Source organism: Planococcus citri, chromosome 1 (assembly GCF_950023065.1).
Source record: "Planococcus citri chromosome 1, ihPlaCitr1.1, whole genome shotgun sequence".
NCBI classification, from domain to species: Eukaryota; Metazoa; Arthropoda; class Insecta; order Hemiptera; family Pseudococcidae; genus Planococcus; species Planococcus citri.
Window position 1 is genome coordinate 5,869,697 of NC_088677.1, and position 27,237 is coordinate 5,896,933.

General features: G+C 35.3%; 1 protein-coding gene and 1 long non-coding RNA gene across 3 annotated transcripts in view; one reads left to right on the forward strand and one right to left on the reverse strand.

The window, feature by feature from the left end:
* wake (wide awake) overlaps nucleotides 1–27,237 on the forward strand; it is a 492,350-nt gene that overhangs the window by 191,347 nt on the left and 273,766 nt on the right. The gene's annotated exons all lie outside the window — the stretch shown is intronic.
* LOC135845858 (uncharacterized) lies at nucleotides 19,869–25,696 on the reverse strand. Its single transcript, XR_010558849.1, has 2 exons — nucleotides 23,908–25,696; nucleotides 19,869–22,618 (listed from the first exon to the last, which is right to left on the reverse strand). It is a non-coding gene; the product is annotated as an uncharacterized LOC135845858 (long non-coding RNA).

Genomic DNA, 27,237 nt, shown 5'->3' on the forward strand with positions numbered 1-27,237 from the left:
GTCATTTAGGAGCCTCCAGTGACTTGAAAAATTCCTAGAGCCTCCAGCAGATTTGTAAATTTTGAAATTTTCTCAAAATTTCATCAAATGGAGTTGGAAACCCAAAATTTAACCTGCACTCAACTTGAAACGTCATTAAGTCGCCTGCTGATGGATTTAAGTCATTTTGGAGCCTCCAGCGACCTTTTGTAAATTCTTGGAGCCTCCACTGCAGTCGGATAACCGAATTCGTTCTGTAAACTAATTTTAATACGCTATGAAGTATCAAGTCGTTTAGGTGCCACCAGCGTCTTTTTGGGAATTACTGGAGCCTTCAGCGACTTTTTGTAAATTCTTGGAGCCTCCAGTGCAGTTGGATAACCGAATTCGTTCTGTAAACTAATTTTATTACGCTATGAAGTAGACTGCAAGTAGATTTCAAGTCGTTTTGGTGCCACCAGCGACTTTTTGGGAATTACTGGAGCCTCCAGCAGATTTTTCAACGATCGGAATTTCAATAAAATTTTTCCAAACACTCTGTACTCCGATTACTACCGGCCGTCATTCGACTGCAGACGGATTCAAGTCATTTTTTAGCCTCCAGCGACTTGAAAAATTCCTGGAGCCTCCAGCAGATTTTTCAATGCTGGAAATTTCCATAAATTTGTACCAAACAAGCTGGAAATCCAAAATTTAACCTGTAATCAAAATTCAACATGCTGTGAAGTAGACTGCCTGTACGTTCAAGTTATTCTGGAGCCTCCAGTAGAATTTTGAAACAATAAATTTTCGCAATACTTCATCAAATGCAGTTGGATAGCCGAAATTCATTCCGTAAAGTAATTTAAATTAGCTGTGAACTCGACTGCAGGTAGATTTCCAGTCCTTAGGGAGCCTCCAGCGACATTTTGGAAATCGCTGGAGCCTCCAGCAAATTTTTCAATGCTGGAAATTTCCATAAATTTTTACCAATCAAGCTGGAAATCCAAAATTTATCCTGTAATCAAAATTCAACATGCTGTGAAGTAGACTGCCTGTACGTTCAAGTTATTCTGGAGCCTCCAGTAGAATTTTGTAACAATAAATTTTCGCAATACTTCATCAGATGCAGTTGGATAGCCGAAATTCGTTCTGGAATCTAATGTCAATACACTATGAAGGAGATTGCTGGTAGATTTCAAGTCGTTTTGAAGCCTCCAGTGACTTTTTGTGAACTGCTGGAGGCTCCAGCAGATTTTTCAACGTTTGGAATTTTCATAAAATTTTACCAATCACTCTGCACTCCAATTTCTAAGGGGTATCAAGTCGACTGCAGATAGGTTCAAGTCATTTATTAGCCTCCAGTGACCTGAAAAAATTCCTGGAGCCTCCAGCAGATTTGTAAAACTTGAAATTTCCTCAAAATGACATCAGATGGAGTTGGAAATCCAAAATTCATCCAGCACTCCGACTTGAACACGTATTCAAAATTCTTTCGAGAAAATATATCTTCAACTCTCTGAGACCCGAGCGGAATCTGACGGATGAAAATCAAGTATGCAGTATTATGCACTGTTAGTCTGTTACAGAACATATCGATTTTTTTCTAGAGAACTAGATATTTTCTTCAAATGGGTAGGGGGGGCGGATGTATTCGATCATTCTTCATTTGACCCCTTATCGTAGCCAAAGCTACTGCAAAAAAAACGCTTTATCGACGATTTTTTTCTAGCCCAGAATATCTCGTCGTTGTTCGCATTTGAACTGAAAAAATACGATATCTTTCGGAATTGAAAAAAGACGAAAATTTTCGTTCAAAGAGTCGTTTTGGTTGCTTTACGTAAGTATTGTGAGTATATATTTTATGGTTACGACGTATCAGTTTTTCCACGCTTCATCGTACGGTTTCACTTCCACTTCCGTTCGCATTGAAAGAAATGCGAAGGCGGTGGTGTGACGATTATTCAACGTGATATGTTTTCATCACGTGACGAAAATGTTTGTAGGGTTTTTCACGTCATCGTCGCTCTTACTCGTATACGATGTCGCTGAAACAGGCTCGATTTTCGCTGACGTTAATCCTCGGCCGATTGAGCTTTATTTATCGATAAACACGTGACTCAATATTTAGGGAGATTTCTTATACCTACCCGTCGAGTCTTCAAACTGTTAACATTTTCTTTTCTTGTTTTGATCGTCGTATATTGCTTCCAAAACTATGAATAGTCATTTGTAATTGGTCATGTTGTTGATTAATCAACTTCACCTGCTGGTGCATATTTTTAAAAAATATCCATTTTTGTTCAAAAATTGCCACTTCTGTAAAAAAAAAATCAACATTTGGTACATTTTTGTAAAAAATGTCCGTTTTTGTTCAAAAATCGTAATTTCTGTTTAAAAATTGTAATTTTTTTTCAAAATCACAATTTTTAAATTCAAAGTTTGGCATTTCTCAACTACAAAAATGTTCAGGTCATCCTGGAACGCAATGATGCGTTGAAATGGAAAAAACAAAACAGCAAAATGAAAAAAAATAAAATAAACGAAGAAAATCTTTACACATTTCAACTCTTTAAAAAAAAAAAGTACACAGGAACCTACAAAGGTGTGATAAAGCATGGCGGAGAGACTTCACGATGAAGCAATATTTAGAGCACGGTTTGGTTTGTTTGAAACGACTTTTTATACGCGGTTCGTAGTTGGTTTTATGGGCTGATAAAATTGCCGGATACGTTAACGGGTATGGCCGTTTATTGGGAAATTTATACTAAGAAGCAACTTTTTACGACTTATAATTGGATTGAAATTGTTGCGAAGTTTGGTTGGGAAAAATTTCGCGCTTAAACGCGGTTACGATTTGTGTTCGTATAATTTGACGCTTTAAATTCATATTCGGATATTCTAAGAGTGTTTTCCCTCAATTTCTAGGGTCGCTTCTTCATATTTTCCCTCTTCCTTTACTGCTTTACTTATTCATCGGATAAAATAATGAGATTTTTTTCTCTGTGACTGGGTGAAAAAGAGAAAGAAAAAAAAGTTGAAAGGTGGTCGTATATCGAGGCGAGATTCGTAGCGTCATATTTATAGCCACATCTTTGCATAATTTATGTCACTTTACCACACTTTTCCCATTATTTACTTAACGTTTGTTTCATTCATTTGTCGCGGTATAGGTAGGTATTTGTGAGGTATTTGCATAGATCAAAATAGCGCGTAGGATTATTCGTTATAAGGGTTATAACTAATTCGGCTGGATTTTGACCTCGTTTTTCACGAGCGTCGTTTTCTTCTCGCGCAAGATTTCGCGCGAGAAACTGACTATGACTGGCCCAGGAGGCTGCTGAACTTTGGAAAGTGTCTTAAATGGGCGTTTTGGGAATTTCAAATTTTCAATTTCCCCTCCCCCGGTTCCTTTCAAGGTACGTTTAACTGTATTTTCGTGCCCTTTTCTAAGATTTTTCGATTCCATGTTATGGCTAGAGGCTCCTCCAAAGGCAAGTTTCAAAGGGTTGAGCCATTTGAAGGAAGAAATAGGAGAAGGGTCTGGGCGAAGAAAGGAACATAAGGGTCAAGTATTACAAATTTTTGAAATAAATAGTCCACCCCACCTCCCAACGATCCTCTGGAGCAACTTCTTTCTTGAAGGGGACGTCCTAAAAAAAAAAAAACATTTTAAAGCCAACTTGCCAACAAAATTTGACCTTAATAACACAAATTTGTTTTGGAGCCTCCAGTGGATTTTTAGAAACTTCTGTTCTTCAACAAAATCTGCCTGAATGAACTTTAGCACGTACTGTGTAGAGTAAATGTTCACTTTCCAATCCCATTTTATTAAATTTTGTAGAAATTTCAAGATTCAAAAATCTACTGGAAGCTCCAGCAGTTTTCAAAAAGTTGCTGGAGGTTCCAAAACGACTTGAAATCCGCCTGCAGTCGATTTCATAGGGTGTAGAAATTAGTTTGCAGAATCGATTTTGGTTTTTTCAACTCCATTTGATGAGATTTTGTGAAAATTTCAAGTTTTAAAAATCTACTCGAGGTTCCAAAATGACTTAAATTCACCAACAGTCGACTTAATAACGTGTTTAAGTTAGGTGCAGGGTGAATTTTGGATTTCCTACTCCATTTGATGAGATTTTGAGAAATGTCAAGTTTTACAAATCTGCTGGAGGCTCCAGGAATTTTTCAAGTCACTGGAGGCTCCGAAATGACTTGAACTCATCCGCAGCCGACATGACAACGTGTATAAATGGGAGTGCAGAGTGTTTCGTAAATTTTTTTAGAAATTTTGATGGTTGAAAAATCTGCTGGAGCCTCCAGTAATTTACAACAAGTCGCTGGAGGCTCCAAAATGACTTGAACATATCTGCAATTGACTTGATAACGTGTAGAAATTGGAGTGCGGAGTGGTTCGTAAAATTTTATAGAAATTTTGATGGTTGAAAAATCTGCTGGAGGCTCCAGTAATATCCAAAAAGTCACTGGAAGCTCCAAAATGGCTTGAAATTTACCTGCAGTTGACTTCATAGTGAATTGAAATTAGTTTACAGATTGAATTTCGGCTTCTCTACTGCACTGGAGGCTCCAAATATTTCGAAAAAGTCACTGGAGGCTCCAAAATGACTTAAATCCACTAGTAGTCGTCTTAATAACGTGTTCAAGTTCGATGCGAGGCGAATTTTGGATTTGCAACACCATTTGATGAAATTTTGATGAAATTTTAAGTTTCACAAATCTGCTGGAGGCTCCAGGAATTTTTCAGCTCACTGGAGACTCCTAAATGACTGGAATCCATCAGCATTCGACTAGACAGCGTGTAGAAATTGAAGTGCGGATTGTTGCGCAAAATTTTGTAGAAATTTCGATTATTGAAAAATCTGCTGGAGGCTCCAGTAATATCTAAACAGTCACTGGAAGCTCCAAAATGGCTTGAAATTTACCTGCAGTTGACTTCATAGTGAATTGAAATTAGTTTACAGATTGAATTTCGGCTTCTCCACTGCACTGGAGGCTCCAAATATTTTTAAAAAGTTGCTGGAGGCTCCAAAATGACTTCAACACACCAGCGGCAGTCGACTTGATAGCGTGTTCAAGTTGGAGTGCAGCGTGAATTTCGAATTTTTGACTCCATTTGATGAAATTTCAAATCTGCTGGAGGCTCTAAACAATTTTGGAAAGTCGCTGGAAGCTCCTAAATGACTTGAACCTGTCTGCAGTCGACTTGATACCCCGTAGAAATTGGAGTGCAGAGTGTTTGGTAAAATTTTATGAAAATTCCAAACGTTGAAAAATCTGCTGGAGCCTCCAGCAGTTCACAAAACGTCGCTGGAGGATTTGAAACGACTTGTGCCTGCCGTCTCCTTCATAGTGTATTGAAATTAGTTTAAGGAATGAATTTCGGCACGGCAATTCAACTGTATTTGATGAATTATTGCGAAAATTTATTGTTTCAAAATTCTGCTGGAGGCTCCAAGAATTTTCAAAAAGTCGCTGGAGGCTCAAGAATAACTTGAACGTACTGGCAGTCGACTTGACAGCGTGTTGAAACCGGATTACTGGTTAAATTTTGGATTCCAGCTTGTTTGGTAGAAATTTATGGAAATTTCCAGCATTGAAAAATCTGCTGGAGGCTCCAGAGATTTCCAAAATGTCGCTGGAGGCTCCCTAAGGACTGGAAATCTACCTGCAGTCGAGTTCACAGCTAATTTAAATTACTTTAAGGAATGAATTTCGGCTTCCCAACTGCACTGGAGGCTCCAAGAATTTTAAAATAGTCGCTGGAGGCTCAAGAATAACTTGAACCTACAGGCAGTCGATTTGACAGCGTGTTGAAACCGGATTACAGGTTAAATTTTGGATTTCCAGCTTGTTTGGTAGAAATTTATGGAAATTTCCAGCATTGAAAAATTTGCTGGAGGCTCCAGCGATTTCCAAAATGTCGCTGGAGGCTTATTAAGGACTGGAAATCTACCTGCAGTCGAGTTCACAGCTGATTTAAGTTACTTAACGGAATGAATTTTGGCTTCCCAACTGCACTGGAGGCTCCAAGAATTTTAAAATAGTCGCTGGAGGCTGCAAAATGACTTGAAAACGTGTTCAAGTAGGAGTGCAGGGTGAATTTTGGATTTCCAACTCCATCTGATGAAAATTCTGAGGAAATTTCAAGTTTTACAAATCTGCTGGAGGCTCCAGGAATTTTTTCAAGTCGCTGGAGGCTAATAAATGACTTGAACCTATCTGCAGTCGACTTGATAGCGCGTAGAAATTGGAGTGCAGTGTTTAGTAAAATTTTATGGAAATTTCGATCATTGAAAAATCTGCTGGAGCCTCCAGTAATTCCCAAAAAGTCCCTGGAAGCTCCAAAAAAACTTGAAATCTACCTGCAGTCTACTTCATAGCGTATTAACATTAGTTTACAGAATGAGTTTCGGCTTCCTAACTGCGCTGGAGGCTCCAAGAATTTTCAAAAAGTCGCTGGAGGCTCCAAAATCACTTGAACTCATCTGCAGTCGACTTGATAGCGCGTAGAAATTAGAGTGCAGAGTGTTTGGTAAAATTTTATGGAAATTCCGATCGTTGAATAATCTGCTGGAGGCTCCAGTAATTTACAAAAAATCGCTGGAGGCTCCAAAACGATTTGAAATTTACCTGCAGTCAACTTTTCAACGTATTGAAATTAAGTTACAGAATGAATTTCAGCTTCCCAACTACATTTTGATGAAATATCGATATCGTGGGACTTTCAAGTTTCTAAAATTTACTGGAGGCATCAAGAATTTTCCAACAGTTGCTGGAGGCTCCAAAATGACTCGAACTCACAATCTGTCGACTTAATGGCGTGTTCAATTTGGAGTCCAGCGTGAATTTCGAATTTTCCAACATCATCTGATGAAACTCGTGGAAAAAGTTTCAAAAATCTGCTGGAGGCTCCAGAAGTGCTCAAAACAGTGTGAAACCGATTTCAATCGTTTTGGGGTGTCAAAACTTGGGAATATCTCAAATTTCAGTTTTCTATGTCAATTTGGTAAAATTTTGATTTTTCCCTCATTTTTCACCTAATAAATTTTTTTTTTTTTTTTTTTTTTTTTGACATTTTTTTATACTGGGCGTGTATAATTGCCAGGATTTTTACGCCCAGTTTCGAGGGGTTAGTCTAGATTTGGTTTGAAAGATTGATTTCTTTGATGTATTTAAGAATGTTTTCCATCTGTTTGATGTTGTCAGGAATTGTAGGGTTGAGGTCTGAAATGTTTAAGGATTGGCGTTTTGTTTTGAGGGAGGGACAGTGGAATAGAAGGTGTTGAGTGGAGATTATTTCAGAATTACAGAATTGACAGGTGGGTTTAGGAGCTTTGGTGTACAAATGGCTGTGGGTTAATTTGGTATGACCAATTCGGAGGCGTGTGATTATAATTTCTTCTGATCTGTTTAGGTGACTAAGGTGCTTCCAAGGGAGGATTGATTTTTTGTGGGTAAATAGTTTGTGATTTGTTTTTGAGTTCCATAGGTTTTGCCAATTGGAGTTTTGGATGATTTTTAGAATGTTAATAACATCATCATGGGTCACAGAGAAAATTTTAGAGGGGGTAACAGCTGATTTAGCTGATTCATCTACTGCCTGATTTCCTTCAATGCCTACATGACTTGGGACAAACATAAATTTAATAATTTTGTCAGTAGTCTGAAGTTTATAGATGATTTGATGGATCTTATGGACAAGTTGATGTTCAGAAAATTTGTTTTGAATTGATAAAAGAGCAGAGAGTGAGTCTGACTGAATCAGGAATTTTTTGTTAGGGCTTTTTGAAGTAGAGATCTTTTGTAGGCAATGGAGTATAGCGGAAACTTCTAAATTGAAAATTGAAGAATATTTATGAGCTGTGAAGTTGGTAATTTTACCATCAATAGAAAAAGCATAGCCTGCATATTCAAACTCATTTTTAGAACCATCTGTGAAGCATAAAATAAATTCATGATATTCTGCTATGATCTCAGTATATTTTTCTTTGATGAAACCAGATGGGTACTCATTTTTTTTGTATTGGGATAAGGATAGATTGAATTCTGGTAAAATTAATTCCCAGGGAGGAAATTTATTGTACTCGGAAGTGAGGTCTAATAGGTTTACATGGTAATTTCTTAAAGAATTTTGGAGAATACAGGAGTGATTTTCAGAATGGTTTGAAATATTTTGAATTTGTTTTTTGATTAAAGTTCTAACTGGGTTTGTTGGATTTGTTGTTGCTGATACAATGAATTTATTAGTAATATAGAAATTCCTGAAGTTTGGAGGGGGTTCACTAGCTTCACAGTAGATGCTGTCTATAGGAGAGGATGGTAATGCTCCAATACATAGGCGTAAGGCAGCATTTTGTATTACTTTAAGGATTGATAGGTTTTTATCTGATGCACTGATATAGGCTGGACAGCCATATTCTATTTTGCTTCTAATTAGAGATCTATATAACTGAAGTAAAAGGGATCTTGAAGGGTTATATTTTGGATTTTTAATCACTTTCAATAGATTTAGGGTTTTCATTAAGTTCTGTTTAATGGATAAAAAGTGAGGTGTCCATTTGAGCTTGCAATCGAAAATCAATCCAAGGAATTTTGTATTTGATTTGAATTCAAGTTTTTTACCTTTGAGGGTTAGGGAAGGAAGTTCAATTTTGTTTTTTCTAGAAAAAAGAATGCAATGGGTTTTAGACTGTGAGAATGAGAGACCATTTGAATCTGCCCATTCTTGAATTTTATCAAGGGTTTCTTGGATAAAGAGCTGTGCTATTTGTAAGTCTTTGAAACATAGGGAGATGTTCATATCATCTGCAAATAATCTTAGTGACATTGGGGGAGGGATAATGCTATGAATACTATCAATAAGGAGAATAAAAAGAGTTGTACTCAATACAGAGCCTTGTGGAACACCATTTTGAATTTCATATACTTGTGATAAGGTATTATTTATTCTAACTTGAAATTTACGATCAGAAAGAAAATTTGCAATGAAGAGAGCAAGATGTCCTCGAATTCCAATTGAGTGGATTTTTTCAAGAATTTTGTACCTCCATGCTCTATCATAAGCCTTCTCTAAGTCAAAGAAAATTGAAATAACACTTTCCTTATTTTCAAAGGCAGTGGAAACCTCTTGTTGAAGAGAAAAAAGATGATCAGTGGTGGATCTTTTCTTACGAAAACCACTCTGGCTATTATTGAGAGAGTTTGTAGATTCAATGAACCATACAAGTCGTTTACTCACCATTTTTTCTAAAATTTTGCAAGGTACAGAAGTAAGAGAAATTGGTCTATAACTAGAAGGGAACAAATTTTCTTTATTTGGTTTTAGGATTGGAATTATTACAGCATTTTTCCATGAGTTAGGGAAGGAGTCTGAAAGCCAGATTCTATTAAAGAGATTTAAAAGCTGTAACTTTGCCTGCTCTGGAAGGTATTTTAGCATAAAAGGATGAATATTGTCAGGACCAGGGGAGGAATTTTTAATGTTGTGATTCAGAACATAATCAAGTTCATCCATATTAAAAGGTAGGTTGTAGGTTTCAAAGTTATCTGAGTTGAAATTTAAAGTTGATTTTTCAGTTTCTACTTTAAAGTTTTGGAAATTAAAGTCATATGATTCATCTGCTGAAACATTGGCAAAGCATGTAGCAAAAATATTAGCAATATCTTCATCTGAGGTGATCACTGTGTCATTGTGTAGAAGGAATGGGATATGAGAAGGAGTATAAGAACCTTTCAAAATTTTAATACTCTGCCACATTTTTTGAATGGATGTATTTTGGGTAATAGATAGCATAAATTTATTCCAGCTTTCTCTCTGTTTTGACAGATTGATCTGGCGTGCAATAGCTCTCTTCTTTTTGAAGTTTATCAGGTTTTCTAAAGTAGAATTATTCTTATATTTTCTGAGTGCTTTTTTTCTATCTTGAATGGCAACTTTTAGATCATCACACCACCATGGTACTACTTTTTTAAATGGTTTGTTGGATGTTTTAGGAATGCTTAAAGTAGCTGCTTGAATTATAGATTCAGTGAAAAGTTGGACAAAGGAATCCAAGTCATGATTTTCATCATCAACTAATGAAATTAAATGATTAAATAGAGACCAGTTAGCTTTCCCTACTATCCATTTTGGGAACCTTTCTGGGGGTGGTTTAGATAGTGGTGTGGAGATTTCAATATCTATGGGGAAGTGATCACTAAAATAAAGGTCACTTTGGGGTTTCCATGAAATAAGATGAGCAATGTTTGGAGAGCAAAATGAGAGATCAATTGATGAAAAAGTTCCACTTGAGAGGTTGAAATGAGTATGAGAACCATTATTTAAAAGAAAAATGTCACTTTTTGAAAGGAATTTATCTATAACATTTCCACGATTATTTGATTTTAGGGATCCCCAAGTAGGGGAATGGGCATTGAAATCTCCTAGTATAATGTAGGGGGTAGGTAGTTGGCTGATTAAGTCATAAATTTCATCAACATATATATTCTGATGGGGAGGAATGTACATATTACAGATAGTTAGTTTTTTAGAGGGCAGTAGTGGGTTAGAAATTGAAACAGCAATAGCTTGAAGATTGCCTACTGATAAATTAAGATTTTCAAAAATGTACATACCAAAAATCAAAAAAATACCTTTCTGCATTTGAAACTATCGCGAAATCCTTCGTGCAAAAATCCGCTGATTATTTTTTTTTTGATTGAAGCAGTTGGAATGTTGGTTTTCGTTCATTTTAACTTTTGAGATGACTCGAGCTTTTGACACGAATCTAGTCCCAATTATTATCACCCTCCTTGTTTCTCTCTTCAACTTCGCACATAATTTTCTCGCAAATGAGCTCTACAAGCTGAAGAAATCGGTCCACGAATGGCCAAGGTTCGCCTGGCTTTTTCAGACCTTTCAACGAATAATAAATCACTCGAGGTGGCTCGGTTCGAAAAAACAAGCTCGATAATAGGAAATTAATCAGAGACACGGCGAGTTGAATGAAGATACTTACACTACGGTATTCATTATTCGCGGCAAATTTATGGTCGCAAGAAATATCTACTCGTAGAGCTATCGAAGGCACACGTACAAAAAAGATCCTCGTGTAATATGCGGGCTTATAAAGTCTGCGTATCTGTACCTGAGCTGGGGGAAAAAAAGCACAAAGTTATATAGGGACAGAAGGGGAATGGAGTGTTTGATACCATTGTTGATAGTAGTGTTTTAAACGACGACGACGATGTAGCGCGTAGGGAAAATATGGAAAAGGTGAGGCAGTACTTAACGAGGTGCGTTATAAATTGCTCTTCCGACAATATTAATTAGTGCCCTGATATTTGCGTCGCGACGCGCGTAAACTATACGAAAAGCATTTGAATTACGACACACCGACTCATTCGCACACCTACAGAAGAATTTCGACTCGTAATACTAAATTACCAAAGTACCATACTGGTAACCATTTGATATAGTGTATTGCTTTTACTCGTTAATTGGCCTTATACTGTATGCTAGACACAAAAGAGTACTGTGTGCCCCCTCCCCCCACCCGAAAAAATCACCGCAGTAATATTTTTAAAAGCTATCGTGAACCTATCTAAAATACTCCACCTAGTACATACATACCTATCGACTCAATTCGTGAAAAGAATGAATGCTCATTGAATTTTTTTTTTATATGAAATTGATCCGAAAGGTTTTTTTTTCAATTGTGTTACTCGTCGTATAGTTTTTATTTTATTTTATTTTATCAATGGTATATTACGAAATGTGAAATACGAATACCTATCGTAATAATGGGATAGGTTTTGCGGGTAAACAATGCGTTATCTCGCTAAAGGGCACTTTCAAGTATCAAATTTATTTTATTTTTTTCGCCCTTTATTTATGGTATTTTTTTTTCTCCAGCAAGTTTCACTTTTACGTTAAGCTCCTTGGAAATTTTTTTTATTGAATTTGGATCGTTGGGAATGTTTTTTTGTCGCAGAGTATAGATGTACTTCGAAAAGGATGTAATTTTTTTTTTTCACTGTTTTGGATTCGTACATAGGATTGGTTGACGTTCGAGTTTCTTGCGTTGTCAGCGTAGGTATCTATAGACTTGTGAATCTAATTTTATTTATTAGGTGATCGAGTACACGTAAATTGACAGGGTTGTTTGAAATCGACGTGCATGTTTGACAATACGCGAGGGGGAATTTTTTACGCTACGAGAAATCGATAGAGCGCTCAGAAATACGCTACTGAGCCAAATTTCAAATTCTGAGTTGCGTTTTTTGATTTTTGGACAATTTTTTAACGTTTAACCCTTTCAGACCCGAAAAGAACATGACAGATGAAAATTGAAAATTTTCAAGTATGGGAAAGAGAATAACTTCGTTGAATGGGTTTTTGAAAAAAGTTGAGGTTTACTCACATTTTGGAATTGGAATTTGAAGAAATACTCAAAATAAGCATTTTTCTATCCCAATTTCCGAAATAAATTTTTGATGCATACGAACTTTTTCCGAAAAGCTTTTCTATGTAATAATTGGGAAACATGGTATCTTTTGAACAAAAATGTCACATTTTGATCGAAGAAACCGAAAAAATATCAATTATTGAGCACATATTCAAAAAATGTCAATTTTTGAGCACAAAGTCAAAAAATGTCCATTTTCGAGCAGCAATAAAGTCAGAAAATGTAAATTTTTTAGCAAGAAATCTAAAAAATGTAAATTATTGAGCACACATTCAAAAGATGTCAATTTTTTAGCACAAATTCAGAAAATGTCAATTTTGAGCAAGAAATCAACAAAATTCAAATTATTCAGCACATATAGTCAAAGAATGTCAATTTTTGAGCACAAAGTCAGAAAATGTTCATTTTTGAGCTCGAAGACATAATTTGAGTACAAAGTTAAAAAATGCCAATCCTTGAGCAGCAAGTCAAAAAATGTCAATTTTGAGCAGGAAATCAAAAAAATGTAAATTATTGAGCACACATTCAAAAGATGTCAGTTTTTGTGCACAAAATCAAAAAATGTCAGGTTTTGACCAGTAAGTCAAAAAAATGTCAACTATTGACCAGCAAGTCAGAAAATGTCAATTTTGAGCAAGAAATCAACAAAATTCCAATATTGAGCACCTAGTCAAAAAATGTCAATTTATGAGCACAAAGTCAGAAAATGTTCATTTCTGAGCTTGGAAGTCAGAAACTAAAAATTTCTGAGTACAAAAAGTCAAAAAATGCCAAGTTTCGCGCAGCAAGTCAAAAAAATGTCAACTTTTGACCAGCATGTCAGAAAATGTTAATTTTGAGCAAGACATCAACAAAATTTCAATTATTGATCACGTTGTCAAAAAAATGTCAATTTTTGTGCACTAAGTCAGAAAATGCCAATTTTTTAGTGCAAAGTTGAAAATTTTCATGTTTTGAGCACAAAGTCAAAAAAATGTCAACCTTTGAGCGTACAGTTAGTCTATTTTTGAGCACAATGTCCATCAAATGTAATTTTTTTAAGCACAAAGTCAAAAAAAATGTCAACCTTTGAGCGTACAGTTAGTCTATTTTTGAGCACAATGTCCATCAAATGTAAATTTTTTGAGCGCAATGTCAATAAAATGTCAAGCTTTGAGTACAAAGTCAAAAAATTCCAATTTTTGAGTAGCAAGTCAAAAAATGTCCACTTTTGAACGGCATGTCAGAAAATATCAATTTTGAGCATGACATCAACAGAATTCCAATTATTGAGCACGTCGTCAAAAATTGCCCATTTTTGAGCTCAAAGTCAGAATACGTCAATTTTTTGAGTACAAAGTCAGAAAATGCCAAATTTCAGAGCAGTTAGTTGAAAAAATGCCAATTTTTTAGTGCAAAGTTGAAAATTTTCATGTTTTGAGCACAAATTCAAAAAAATGTCAACCTTTGAGCGTACAGTCAGTCTATTTTTGAGCACAATGTCCATGAAATGGCATTTTTTTTAGCACAATGTCCATGAAATGGCATTTTTTTTAGCGCAATGTCGATATAATGTCAATTTTTCAAGCGCATAATGTCAAAAAATGTCACGTTTTCAGTACCTACAAATTCAAAAAATGCCAATTTTTGAGGAGTAAGTCAAGAAATGTCCATTTTTGTCCAGCATGTCAGAAAATGTCAATTTCGAGCAAGACATCAACAAAATTCCAATTATTGAGCAAGTTGTCAAAAAAATGTCAATTTTTGTGCACAAAGTCAAAAAATGACAATTTTGTGCACAAAGTCAAAAAATGAGAATTTTTGAGCTCAAAGTCGAAAAATGCCAAATTTTAGGGCAGTTTGTCAAAAAAATGCAAATTTTTTAGTTCAAAGTTAAAAATTTTCATGTTTTGGGCACAAAGTGAAAAAAACGTCAACCTTTGAGCGTTCAGTCAGTCTATTTTTTGAGCGCAATGTCAATAAAATGTTAATTTTTTGAGCGCAATGTCAAAGAATGTCAAGTTTTGAGTACAAAGTCAAAAAATGCCAATTTTTGAGCAGCAAGTCGAAAAATGTCCTTTTTTGAGCAGCATGTCAGAAAATGTCAATTTTGAGCAAGACATCAACAAAATTCCAATTGTTGAGCACGTTGTCAAAAAATGCCAATTTTTGACCTCAAAGTCAGAACATGTCAATTTTTGAGCTCAAAGTCAAAAAATGCCAAATTTCAGTGCAATTAGTCAAAAAAAATGTCAATTTTTTTAATGCACAGTCAAAAATTGTCATGTTTAGAGCACAAAGTCAAAAAAATGTCAAACCTTTGAGCTTACAGTCAGTCTATTTTTGAGCACAATGTCCATGAAATGTCAATTTTTTTAGCGCAATGTCAAAAAATGCCATGTTTCGAGCAGCAAGTCGAAAAATCAAAAAGTAAGTGAATTATTGAGCACAAAGTCAGAAAAAGTCAACTTTTGAGCAGCAATTCAAAAAAAATGCCAATTTTTGCGCACAAAGTCAGAAATGTCAATTTTTGAGCTCAAAGTCAGAATATGTCAATTTTTGAGTACAAAGTCAAAAAATGTCAAATTTTACAGTAGCAAGTCATGTCAATTTTTGAGCAGCAGGTCAATTTTGAGCAAGAAATCTAAAAAATTCAAATTATTGAGCACATATTCTAACAAATGCCAATTTTTTAGCGCAAAGTCAGAATATGTCATGTCTTGAGCACAAAGTCGAAAAATGTCAATTTTTTGAGCGCAATGTCAAAAAATATCAATTTTTGTGCAGCAAGTAAAAATGTCAATTTTGAGCAAGAAATCAAATTTTTGAGCACAATGTCAAAGGAAAGTCGTTTTTGAGTACAATGTCAAAAAATGTCAGTTTTTGAGCAGATAGATAAAAATGTCAAATTTTGAGCATCGAGTCAAAAAGTACCTACTACATATTTTTTGAGCACAAAGCCAAAAGTGTCAAGTTAAAAAAAATGTCAATTTTGAAGAGTCAAAAAATGTTCATTTCGAGCAGAAAGTCAAAAAAATTTCAATAATTTAGAACAGCGTTGAAAAATGTCAACTAGTTCATATTAGCTGGATTTTCCAATTCATTCGTTTCTTCAAATCCACATTTTTGGTCATTTTTTCGGAGAAACTGAAAAATTCAAAATTCAACTAGATACCTACATATTTTCGTTCGAATAAAATATACACGGGGGACTTGATTTATAACAAAATAGCTCGTAACGTTCGACAATAATACAAGGTGAACATATCAAAACACGACCTTTAACGAGTGAAAAAGTTCACCCTGTAATCAATTACGTATTTGAAAAGCTCAAAAAGTTATACGATGTTTCATTATTATAAAGGCGAATTCCACTTTGAATGTGAACTTTGACAGTGACGAATTTAACGAAATGTTTGATTGTATTTTGATGCCATACCGGTCGCATCGTAGACTATGTAGGGTGATGTGTTGCATAAAAAATATACCTTTTTTTCACTTTTTTTTTATTTTTATTTTTTTTTATAAAAACAATGTCCACATTGCCAACTTTTACAATTTATTAAAACCATAATCAACTCGCAACATGATTAATGACCTATGACCACGGCCGAGGCCGAAGCCGCGTGCGAAAGCTAAAACCGTTGGCTTTTGCCACTCGCAAGGTATTCGCGAGCGTAGGCTTGCTGTGTAGGTTTCTCTCACTCGTACATAAACATTTAATTTCGCGAAAATCCGCGCCGAAAAAATAGCTATAGCCCCACGTATATAGTCGACCAGTACAGTTATCTTTTTCGTTTGGAACTATACTCGTACACAGACAGAAGCGAGGGAAAAAAATATTTTTAATGGTTCGTATAACGAGCTCGGAGATTTGCAAACGATCTACCGTTGTGGGAACACTTTCGCTTTCGGGAAATGCGAAACGTATCCAATAAAAAGTGCGAACAAGAGGTGCTCCAACTTCCCTCGGCCATCATCCCCCCCCCATATATATCTAATATCCTCTAGCAACGCAACCATCGCCGCCGAATGGAAATGGACGAGAGGGAAAAAAACCAACGCACGTTTATAAACTCGAATGGCCAGTCCATAAAAGAAATATATCGACTAACAGACTATACGAAATGTTTCCTTCGGTGGCCGTTTTAACCGGTAGGTATAACTTTAATCCGTCAAAAGCGCTTATCAATCTTTTCGCAGACATTCTTTAAAGTTAAAGGCTTAAAATGTCCGGCATTTTTGCACCAGCCTGCGTAGGTCTGAGGTATATCTGCGAGTAATAAGCTTACCTATAGTAGGTACCTGGCTCTACCTACGTCAACCTATTCGATTGTTTAATCGTCTATACGTGTTTGTCTCTCTAAAGTCGATATTTTCTCCCACAAACCAGACTCGATAGAGCTACGAAAAATACTTATTAATTTTCGCGGACGATAATTCAGTTTTCAGTTCAGCCTTATTTGAACGTATCTCCCAACTGCGTTTTGCTCGAGATCAGTACGAGCGTGTAGTTTTGTGTGCGAAATTGCGAATTTGTATGAATGATGCGATACGTTTGGGATTTCGGTGCTCAAATGCATTAGGACGAATCGAATACGCCTTCGAGTTTACCAAGTTGAATGAAAAATATCCCTTTCAAATATATTATTTTTGCGGCACTTCTCTTCGAGTTGTTATCTGTAGAGGGTATCGATAATTTTATAGATGAATTCCTTTCACGATAATTGTACGAGAAAATTCGAAAACTTTACTTTCGCGAGAAGTTGTGCACGTCGCGTAAATAATTTGTTCGCGAGAAGAATAAAAGACTTGTTGCGAAAAACACAATGAAATGTTCGAGTTAATAGTTTCAAATTGGCTAGATTTTTGACTATACTTAGTTAGATTAAACTGAATTAGGTAAATTTCCAAGTCCATTGATCGGTTTAGAGTTTTTCTCTAGTTCGTTTGAGTAGCTCCAGCTCACCCCTCATAACTGTCTGGTTGCAAAATGACATCCACATTCAAGTGGGATTTTTCGAAAAGCTTCTTCTGCCTATTCTGGCCTCTTCTCAATCCACTGCTGAATGAAGGCATCCATAAGTTCCTTCCACGATCTCTGATTTTGCAGCCCCTCCCACCAGTTAGTCCCGAATCCCAGAATTTCATCCACCCATCGTCTCTTAGATTGTCCTGTGGTCCGCTTTCTATGAACTTGGGCTTGGTCTGCACCGCTGGTGTCCACTACGTGCCACATGTCCCTTTTGCTCCAAAATGGACATTTTATTTGTTCAAAAATCAACCTTCTGCTGGTAGGTGCCATTTTTGCTCAAATTGGCTGGAAAATGGCTTATTTCTGCTCAAAAATTAGCCTTTTGCGCTCGAAAATTGGCACTTTTTATCCAGAAATGATTTTTTCCTCAAAATTGGCAGTTTTGTTCCAACACTGGCCTTATTGCTCGAAAGTTCACCTTTATTTTTGCTAAAAAATTAACATTTTTCGACGTTGTTTTAAATACTTGAACATTTTTTGACTTTGTGCTTGAAGTTGACATTTTTTGACCTTTCAAAATTGACATTTCTCAACTTGACGTTTTTTGTTGCTGCTCAAAATTTGACATTTTTTCCTGTCTGCTAAAAAATTGACATTTTATGACTATGTGCTTAATAATTGAAATTTTTTTGATTTTTTGCTCAAAATTGACATTTACTGATTTGTAGCTCAAAATTTGACATTTTTTTTGACATATTTGCACTCAAAAATTGACATTTCTTTGACATTGTGCTCAAAATTGAAATTTTTTGACGTTGTGTGCAAAATTGACATTTTTGACTTTGTACTCAAAAATTTACACTTTTTTGACATTGTGCTCACAAATTGACATTTTCTGAATTTGTGCTCAAAGATTGCCATTTTTTGACTACTGTATGTGCTCAATAATTGACATGTATTGTTTTGATTTCTTGCTCAAAATTGACATTTATTGACTTATTACTCAAAAATTGATATTTTCGGATTTTGTGCGCAAAAATGGGCATTTTTTGACTTTAAACTCAAATATAGGCTTTTCTTTGACATTGTGCTCACAAATTGACATTTTCTGACTTATTGCTCAAAAATTGACATTTCTTTAACATTGCTCAAAAATTGAAATTTTCTGATTTTGGTGCGCAAAAATTGACATTTTTTGACTTTATACTCAAAAATTGACTTTTTTTCTACTTTGTGCTCAAAATTTGAAATTTGTCGAATTTGTGTGCAAAATTGACATTTCTGACTTTGTAAGTACTCAAAAATTGGCATTTTTGACTTTGTACTCAGAAGTTGACAATTTTGACATTGTACTCAAAAATTGCCATTTCTTTGACATTGTGCTCACAAAGTGATATTTTCTGACTTTGTGCTCAAAGGTTGACATTTTTTTGACTTTCTGCTCAAAACATGACAATTTTTGACTATGCACTAAAAATTTGGCATTTTTTGACTATGTGCTCAATAATTGACATTTTTGAATTTCTTGCTTAAAAACCTTCTGCTTAGAAATTGACATTTTTTTAACTAACTGCTCTGAAATTTGGCATTTTTTGGCTTGTACACAAAAATTGACATATTCTGACTTTGAGCTCAAAAATTGGCATTTTCTGCCTTTGTGCTCATAAATTGACATTTTTTGACCATGTGCTCAATATTGGAATTTTGTTGATTTCTTGCTCAAAATTGACATTTTCTGACTTGCTGGTCAAAAGTTGACAATTTTTTGACTTGCCGGTCAAAACCTTACATTTTTTGATTTCGCGCTCAAAAATCGACATCCTTTGAATGGGTGCTCAATAATTTACCTTTTTTTGGATTTCTTGCTCAAAATGGACATTTTTTGACTTGCTGCTCAAAAATTGGCATTTTTTGAATTTGTGCTCAAAAATTGAAATCTTTTGAATTTACATTTTTTTTTATTTCTTGCTCAAAATTGACAGTTTTTGACTTGATGCTCAAAAATTGGCAGTTTCTGACTTGCCGCTCAAAAATTGAAATTTTCTGATTTTGTGCGCAAAAATTGACTTTTTTGATTTTATACTCAATAATTGACATTTCTTCAACATTGTGCTCAAAAATTGACAGTTTACGATTTTATGCGCAAAAATTGACGTTTTTTTGACTTTGTACTCAAAAGTTGACATTTTGACGGTTCAATGACCTTGAAGAGCTATACAGACATTTCAATTAACTCAAACTACCGAGCGGGCCGACAGACAACCTTGATGGGCCAGACGAACAGATCAATGACCTTGAAGATCCAAACAGGTGATTAAATGACTTTGAGAGTTCATACAGGCAGGCAGCCAGACAGATGGGATAATGCTCTCAAGATGTCTGATAGGCAGACAGACGACCTTGAGAAGCCAAACATAAGGGTCAATGACCTTGAGAGGTAAAAAGAACCTTTTAGCGAGAAGTTTGTTAGATTAGGAAGAAATAACTCTTGCTTCTCAGTTTTTACTATTTATTAGTGCAAAGCTTTTCAAACACCAAGTGTTCATCATCAGGCTTAAATCACTATTGAACAAAATAACCAAGTCTACAAGCTTATATACTAGTGTACAAGGGTGTGGTAGTTTAACAGTACAAGGGTGTGGCAGTACAAGGGTGTGGTCATGTGGAAGAGGGTGTGGTTGTAGGTGAGGATGTGGTAGGAGTCATGTCTTCAAGTTTGGTTTTAATAACAGAAAGTAGGATATTTTCTAAGGGTTTTAAGTCATTATTTAGTAAATTTGTTTTGTTTTTCTTCATGGCTATTGCTTCCCTAATGTTTAATTGAGATGGTTTATCTATTTTTTGTATGAGGTTCAGGTTTTCAAAGGAAGTAGTGTGGTTGGTGGCAATGAGATGATCTGAGAGAGCAGACTTATTTTCATATTTGTATTTAGCATAATAAAGATGTTCCTTGAACCTCTTTTTGATGTTTCTTTTGGTTTGACCTATATAAATTCCTTGGCAATCTTTACATTTGATTTTGTAGATGCCACTACAGTCTTCAGGTTTGTCTTTGTCTTTAGTGTTACCAAGAAGGTTTTTAATTTTGTTATCATTGGTGAAAATGGGTTGTATGTTGTGTTTTCTGAAGACTGTTTTCATTTTATTTGTGAGAGGGGGATAGTAACTGATCCTAACTCTTTTGACATCATCTTTTTCAGCAATAAAAGTTGTGGCATCTCTGATTAGTTTTTTGTTTTCATGTTTTCTTATAAGTTTTTGGATAGATGTTTTTGTGTAGCCAAGGTTGGAAGCAATAGACATGATGTTTTTTATTTCTTTATTTTGGTTATTTTTATTTAGGGGGAGATTTAAACACCTGTGTATCATGCTGTTGAAAGCAGCAAATTTTTGGTTCCAAGGCTGGAAAGAGTCTGAAGGAATGTAGTTATTGGTGTGGGTGGGTTTTCTATAGATATCAAATTCAAGATGGTCAGAATGTCTAATGATTAACATGTCCAGAAAAGGGAGTTTGTTTTGTTGTTCAAGCTCATAAGTGAATTTGATGGTAGGATAGAGACTATTTAAAGCATTGAGGAATTCCTCAATGTTGAAGTCTTCAGGAATGATACACAGGATGTCATCAACATATCTAAACCATGCTTTGGGAAAGTTTTTATTGTTCTTTTTGAATTTTGTCTCAAGGTGGCTCATGAAAAAATTTGCCAAAAAGGGAGATAAGGGGTTGCCCATAGCTGTGCCTCCTGTTTGTTTGTAGTAAGTTCCATTTATTTGGAAAATGTTTTGGGAAGTGCATAATTTTATAGTATTCATATAATGGGTTATTTCTTTTTTGTTGATATTTTGTTCTTTTAGCCAGTTTTCTATCATTTCTAAAGTCTCAGGAATAGGCACACTGGGGAAAAGATTTTGTACATCAAAAGATATGAGCCTGTCTGTGTCATTAATAGTAATCCCTTGCAGTTTTTCTGCAAGTTCATAATTATTTTTAACTTGAAGAGTTTCAGGAAAAGGAAGGTTTTGGAGGTTACAAAGGAGTTTTTTGGCAATGTTATAGGAAGGAGAGTTGATATTGGCCACAATTGGTCTCATAGGATAGTTAGGTTTATGGATCTTGGGAAGACAGTACATTTTAGGAACTTTAGGATTGGAAGGAAAAGGAGTGTTATTAAGGAAGGGAGTAGTTTTCACCAAACTTTTCACTTCTTTCACCATTTTATCCACAGGATCACTTTTTAACTTCTCATAAGGTCCTTCATTAAGAAGGGTTTCACACTTTTCCAAGTATTCATCTTTCTTCATTATCACTACGGTGTTTCCCTTGTCTGCTTTCATATAGTAGACACCTTTCTGTCTCAAGCTTTTGATGGTGTTGTTGTGGGGATGAAATGGAATTCTTGTTGGTTTATGGGTTTTGATGATGTCTACCACTTCTTTCTTTATGCTGATTTTTGTTTCTGAGGTCTCTCTCCACAATGAAGCATCCACATCAGAAATAATATCTTCAATAGGAGGCCTCATGGGTGGTAAAGAGAATTTTAGACCCTTGTTTAGAAGATCCAATTCTTCTTTGGAGAACACCACATCAGTTAGGTTTTTCACATACACAGTAGTCTCATTAACACCATTACTGTCACTGCCACTGACACTAACAACATTGCTAACACCACTATGGTTACTTTTTTCTTTTAACAGATTTTTCAACTTTTTGTTTTGTGAATTTCTTTTCTTTCTCTTTTTCTCCTCAATTGATCTGAACATCTTTCTTTCCATTTCATCCCACTGCAGTTTTGGTATGGTCTGGCTTAGTTTTTTGTGAAGTGCATATAGTTCCACTTCTATGCTGGATCTTTTTGCATACAGGCTGTGAAGCTCAGAGCTTAACCAATAGGTTTTGGCTTTCTCTAGAGCCCTTTTTGTGGAAGGAGTTTTCACTTTACTGTTAAACACCACACACTTAGGGAAAACATTGTGTACCCTACACTGTTTAAGAAAACTAATATCAAGAGGTATCAACTTCACCTTAGTTTTTAGACTTTGGTATCTGTTGAATAATGAATTAGGTTCATTAGGCTCGAATGCCATAATGTCAAAGGTAAAAAGAACCTTTTAGCGAGAAGTTTGTTAGATTAGGAAGAAATAACTCTTGCTTCTCAGTTTTTACTATTTATTAGTGCAAAGCTTTTCAAACACCAAGTGTTCATCATCAGGCTTAAATCACTATTGAACAAAATAACCAAGTCTACAAGCTTATATACTAGTGTACAAGGGTGTGGTAGTTTAACAGTACAAGGGTGTGGCAGTACAAGGGTGTGGTCATGTGGAAGAGGGTGTGGTTGTAGGTGAGGATGTGGTAGGAGTCATGTCTTCAAGTTTGGTTTTAATAACAGAAAGTAGGATATTTTCTAAGGGTTTTAAGTCATTATTTAGTAAATTTGTTTTGTTTTTCTTCATGGCTATTGCTTCCCTAATGTTTAATTGAGATGGTTTATCTATTTTTTGTATGAGGTTCAGGTTTTCAAAGGAAGTAGTGTGGTTGGTGGCAATGAGATGATCTGAGAGAGCAGACTTATTTTCATATTTGTATTTAGCATAATAAAGATGTTCCTTGAACCTCTTTTTGATGTTTCTTTTGGTTTGACCTATATAAATTCCTTGGCAATCTTTACATTTGATTTTGTAGATGCCACTACAGTCTTCAGGTTTGTCTTTGTCTTTAGTGTTACCAAGAAGGTTTTTAATTTTGTTATCATTGGTGAAAATGGGTTGTATGTTGTGTTTTCTGAAGACTGTTTTCATTTTATTTGTGAGAGGGGGATAGTAACTGATCCTAACTCTTTTGACATCATCTTTTTCAGCAATAAAAGTTGTGGCATCTCTGATTAGTTTTTTGTTTTCATGTTTTCTTATAAGTTTTTGGATAGATGTTTTTGTGTAGCCAAGGTTGGAAGCAATAGACATGATGTTTTTTATTTCTTTATTTTGGTTATTTTTATTTAGGGGGAGATTTAAACACCTGTGTATCATGCTGTTGAAAGCAGCAAATTTTTGGTTCCAGTTTTCTTAAACAGTGTAGGGTACACAATGTTTTCCCTAAGTGTGTGGTGTTTAACAGTAAAGTGAAAACTCCTTCCACAAAAAGGGCTCTAGAGAAAGCCAAAACCTATTGGTTAAGCTCTGAGCTTCACAGCCTGTATGCAAAAAGATCCAGCATAGAAGTGGAACTATATGCACTTCACAAAAAACTAAGCCAGACCATACCAAAACTGCAGTGGGATGAAATGGAAAGAAAGATGTTCAGATCAATTGAGGAGAAAAAGAGAAAGAAAAGAAATTCACAAAACAAAAAGTTGAAAAATCTGTTAAAAGAAAAAAGTAACCATAGTGGTGTTAGCAATGTTGTTAGTGTCAGTGGCAGTGACAGTAATGGTGTTAATGAGACTACTGTGTATGTGAAAAACCTAACTGATGTGGTGTTCTCCAAAGAAGAATTGGATCTTCTAAACAAGGGTCTAAAATTCTCTTTACCACCCATGAGGCCTCCTATTGAAGATATTATTTCTGATGTGGATGCTTCATTGTGGAGAGAGACCTCAGAAACAAAAATCAGCATAAAGAAAGAAGTGGTAGACATCATCAAAACCCATAAACCAACAAGAATTCCATTTCATCCCCACAACAACACCATCAAAAGCTTGAGACAGAAAGGTGTCTACTATATGAAAGCAGACAAGGGAAACACCGTAGTGATAATGAAGAAAGATGAATACTTGGAAAAGTGTGAAACCCTTCTTAATGAAGGACCTTATGAGAAGTTAAAAAGTGATCCTGTGGATAAAATGGTGAAAGAAGTGAAAAGTTTGGTGAAAACTACTCCCTTCCTTAATAACACTCCTTTTCCTTCCAATCCTAAAGTTCCTAAAATGTACTGTCTTCCCAAGATCCATAAACCTAACTATCCTATGAGACCAATTGTGGCCAATATCAACTCTCCTTCCTATAACATTGCCAAAAAACTCCTTTGTAACCTCCAAAACCTTCCTTTTCCTGAAACTCTTCAAGTTAAAAATAATTATGAACTTGCAGAAAAACTGCAAGGGATTACTATTAATGACACAGACAGGCTCATATCTTTTGATGTACAAAATCTTTTCCCCAGTGTGCCTATTCCTGAGACTTTAGAAATGATAGAAAACTGGCTAAAAGAACAAAATATCAACAAAAAAGAAATAACCCATTATATGAATACTATAAAATTATGCACTTCCCAAAACATTTTCCAAATAAATGGAACTTACTACAAACAAACAGGAGGCACAGCTATGGGCAACCCCTTATCTCCCTTTTTGGCAAATTTTTTCATGAGCCACCTTGAGACAAAATTCAAAAAGAACAATAAAAACTTTCCCAAAGCATGGTTTAGATATGTTGATGACATCCTGTGTATCATTCCTGAAGACTTCAACATTGAGGAATTCCTCAATGCTTTAAATAGTCTCTATCCTACCATCAAATTCACTTATGAGCTTGAACAACAAAACAAACTCCCTTTTCTGGACATGTTAATCATTAGACATTCTGACCATCTTGAATTTGATATCTATAGAAAACCCACCCACACCAATAACTACATTCCTTCAGACTCTTTCCAGCCTTGGAACCAAAAATTTGCTGCTTTCAACAGCATGATACACAGGTGTTTAAATCTCCCCCTAAATAAAAATAACCAAAATAAAGAAATAAAAAACATCATGTCTATTGCTTCCAACCTTGGCTACACAAAAACATCTATCCAAAAACTTATAAGAAAACATGAAAACAAAAAACTAATCAGAGATGCCACAACTTTTATTGCTGAAAAAGATGATGTCAAAAGAGTTAGGATCAGTTACTATCCCCCTCTCACAAATAAAATGAAAACAGTCTTCAGAAAACACAACATACAACCCATTTTCACCAATGATAACAAAATTAAAAACCTTCTTGGTAACACTAAAGACAAAGACAAACCTGAAGACTGTAGTGGCATCTACAAAATCAAATGTAAAGATTGCCAAGGAATTTATATAGGTCAAACCAAAAGAAACATCAAAAAGAGGTTCAAGGAACATCTTTATTATGCTAAATACAAATATGAAAATAAGTCTGCTCTCTCAGATCATCTCATTGCCACCAACCACACTACTTCCTTTGAAAACCTGAACCTCATACAAAAAATAGATAAACCATCTCAATTAAACATTAGGGAAGCAATAGCCATGAAGAAAAACAAAACAAATTTACTAAATAATGACTTAAAACCCTTAGAAAATATCCTACTTTCTGTTATTAAAACCAAACTTGAAGACATGACTCCTACCACATCCTCACCTACAACCACACCCTCTTCCACATGACCACACCCTTGTACTGCCACACCCTTGTACACTAGTATATAAGCTTGTAGACTTGGTTATTTTGTTCAATAGTGATTTAAGCCTGATGATGAACACTTGGTGTTTGAAAAGCTTTGCACTAATAAATAGTAAAAACTGAGAAGCAAGAGTTATTTCTTCCTGACCTTGAGAGGTCAGGAAAGAGATCATATAACCTTGAAAAAGCAGATAGACAGTTCGCTGCGAATGATCTAAGCATGGAGCTGAGGCTTGGTCCGGATCAGTCTGAAGACCTGCTCTGGATGATCATGTCTGATCGAGCATCAAGTCAACTCGACCAAAAAACATTTCAAAATTAGGCTTGATTTCACACAGATTCACTCTCTCCGTGGTATAAACCAAACAATAATATTTTCATTTTAAATAACCACCCAATAAGTATACCAAATTTTGAAACGAAAAGAAGCTTTGGAAAGTGAATCTCATCTTCTTCGACGCCATATTTCAACCTCGTTTTCTTTTCCAAAGTTTCAAGAAAAGTCGAAAATTTTCAACTTTGTTTCTTCTTCTTCATCATTCTCTCGTCTTTCGAAATTTTCCAAGTTGCGTCCAAACTGTAACTTATAGGTACCTCGAGCGAATTCAGCGGGAAAAAAAATTATTAAAATTCAAAGAAGGATACCTAAATTGTTAAACGCAACCTTCAAAATAATAATACGGCTACGTACCTCTAATCGAATTCAAGTTCATCATAAGAATATCGCCTCAAACTTCGAAAGTAGCAAACCAGTCGATGCATTTTAAAATTATACTTACATATTTTTTACTCTTGAATTTTTAAACCAGATAATTGAAAAATCTACAACGTGAGATATCTCTCCTTCCTCTCCTCTCCTTTTGCTTCAACTTAATGCTAGGTTTTCATTAAAAAAAAAAAAAAAAAAAAAAAAAAACAGCTTGTGTCAAAAATTTGTCATCTTCGAAAGCATCGAATCGATCATCATATCGCTGAGGAAAAATTATCGAAAAGGGGGTTTAATAGGGGAGGGGGGATGAGGGTGATGAGAAAGACTTTTATAAAACGTTGGATATCTTTTATAATAGATGGAAAATTTCCGTTTAACATATAATCGTATGGAAAACGACGATTCTAACCAATTTTTATATAATCACAAATGTGGTGCTGTTTCTAGTGGTTGATTAGGGGGAGGGGGGACACGTGTACAAATTCAGAAATATTCAGCTTATTTCCACGCACTCTGGTCGGCTCACGGAAAACTTGATTTACCCAAGTAATTGGTAGTAGGTATCTCAGAGGATGAATTTTATGACGAAGGTGAAGAATTTTCCATAGCAAAAGTACATATTAATATCCATCTCGTTTTCGCGTAATTTCGTCCGAGTACACGAATCATAATTAATTGCTTGGAAATCCATAAATTTTCCAATTTTCATCGACAGTATCATTTATAGCGTCGATGGTAGC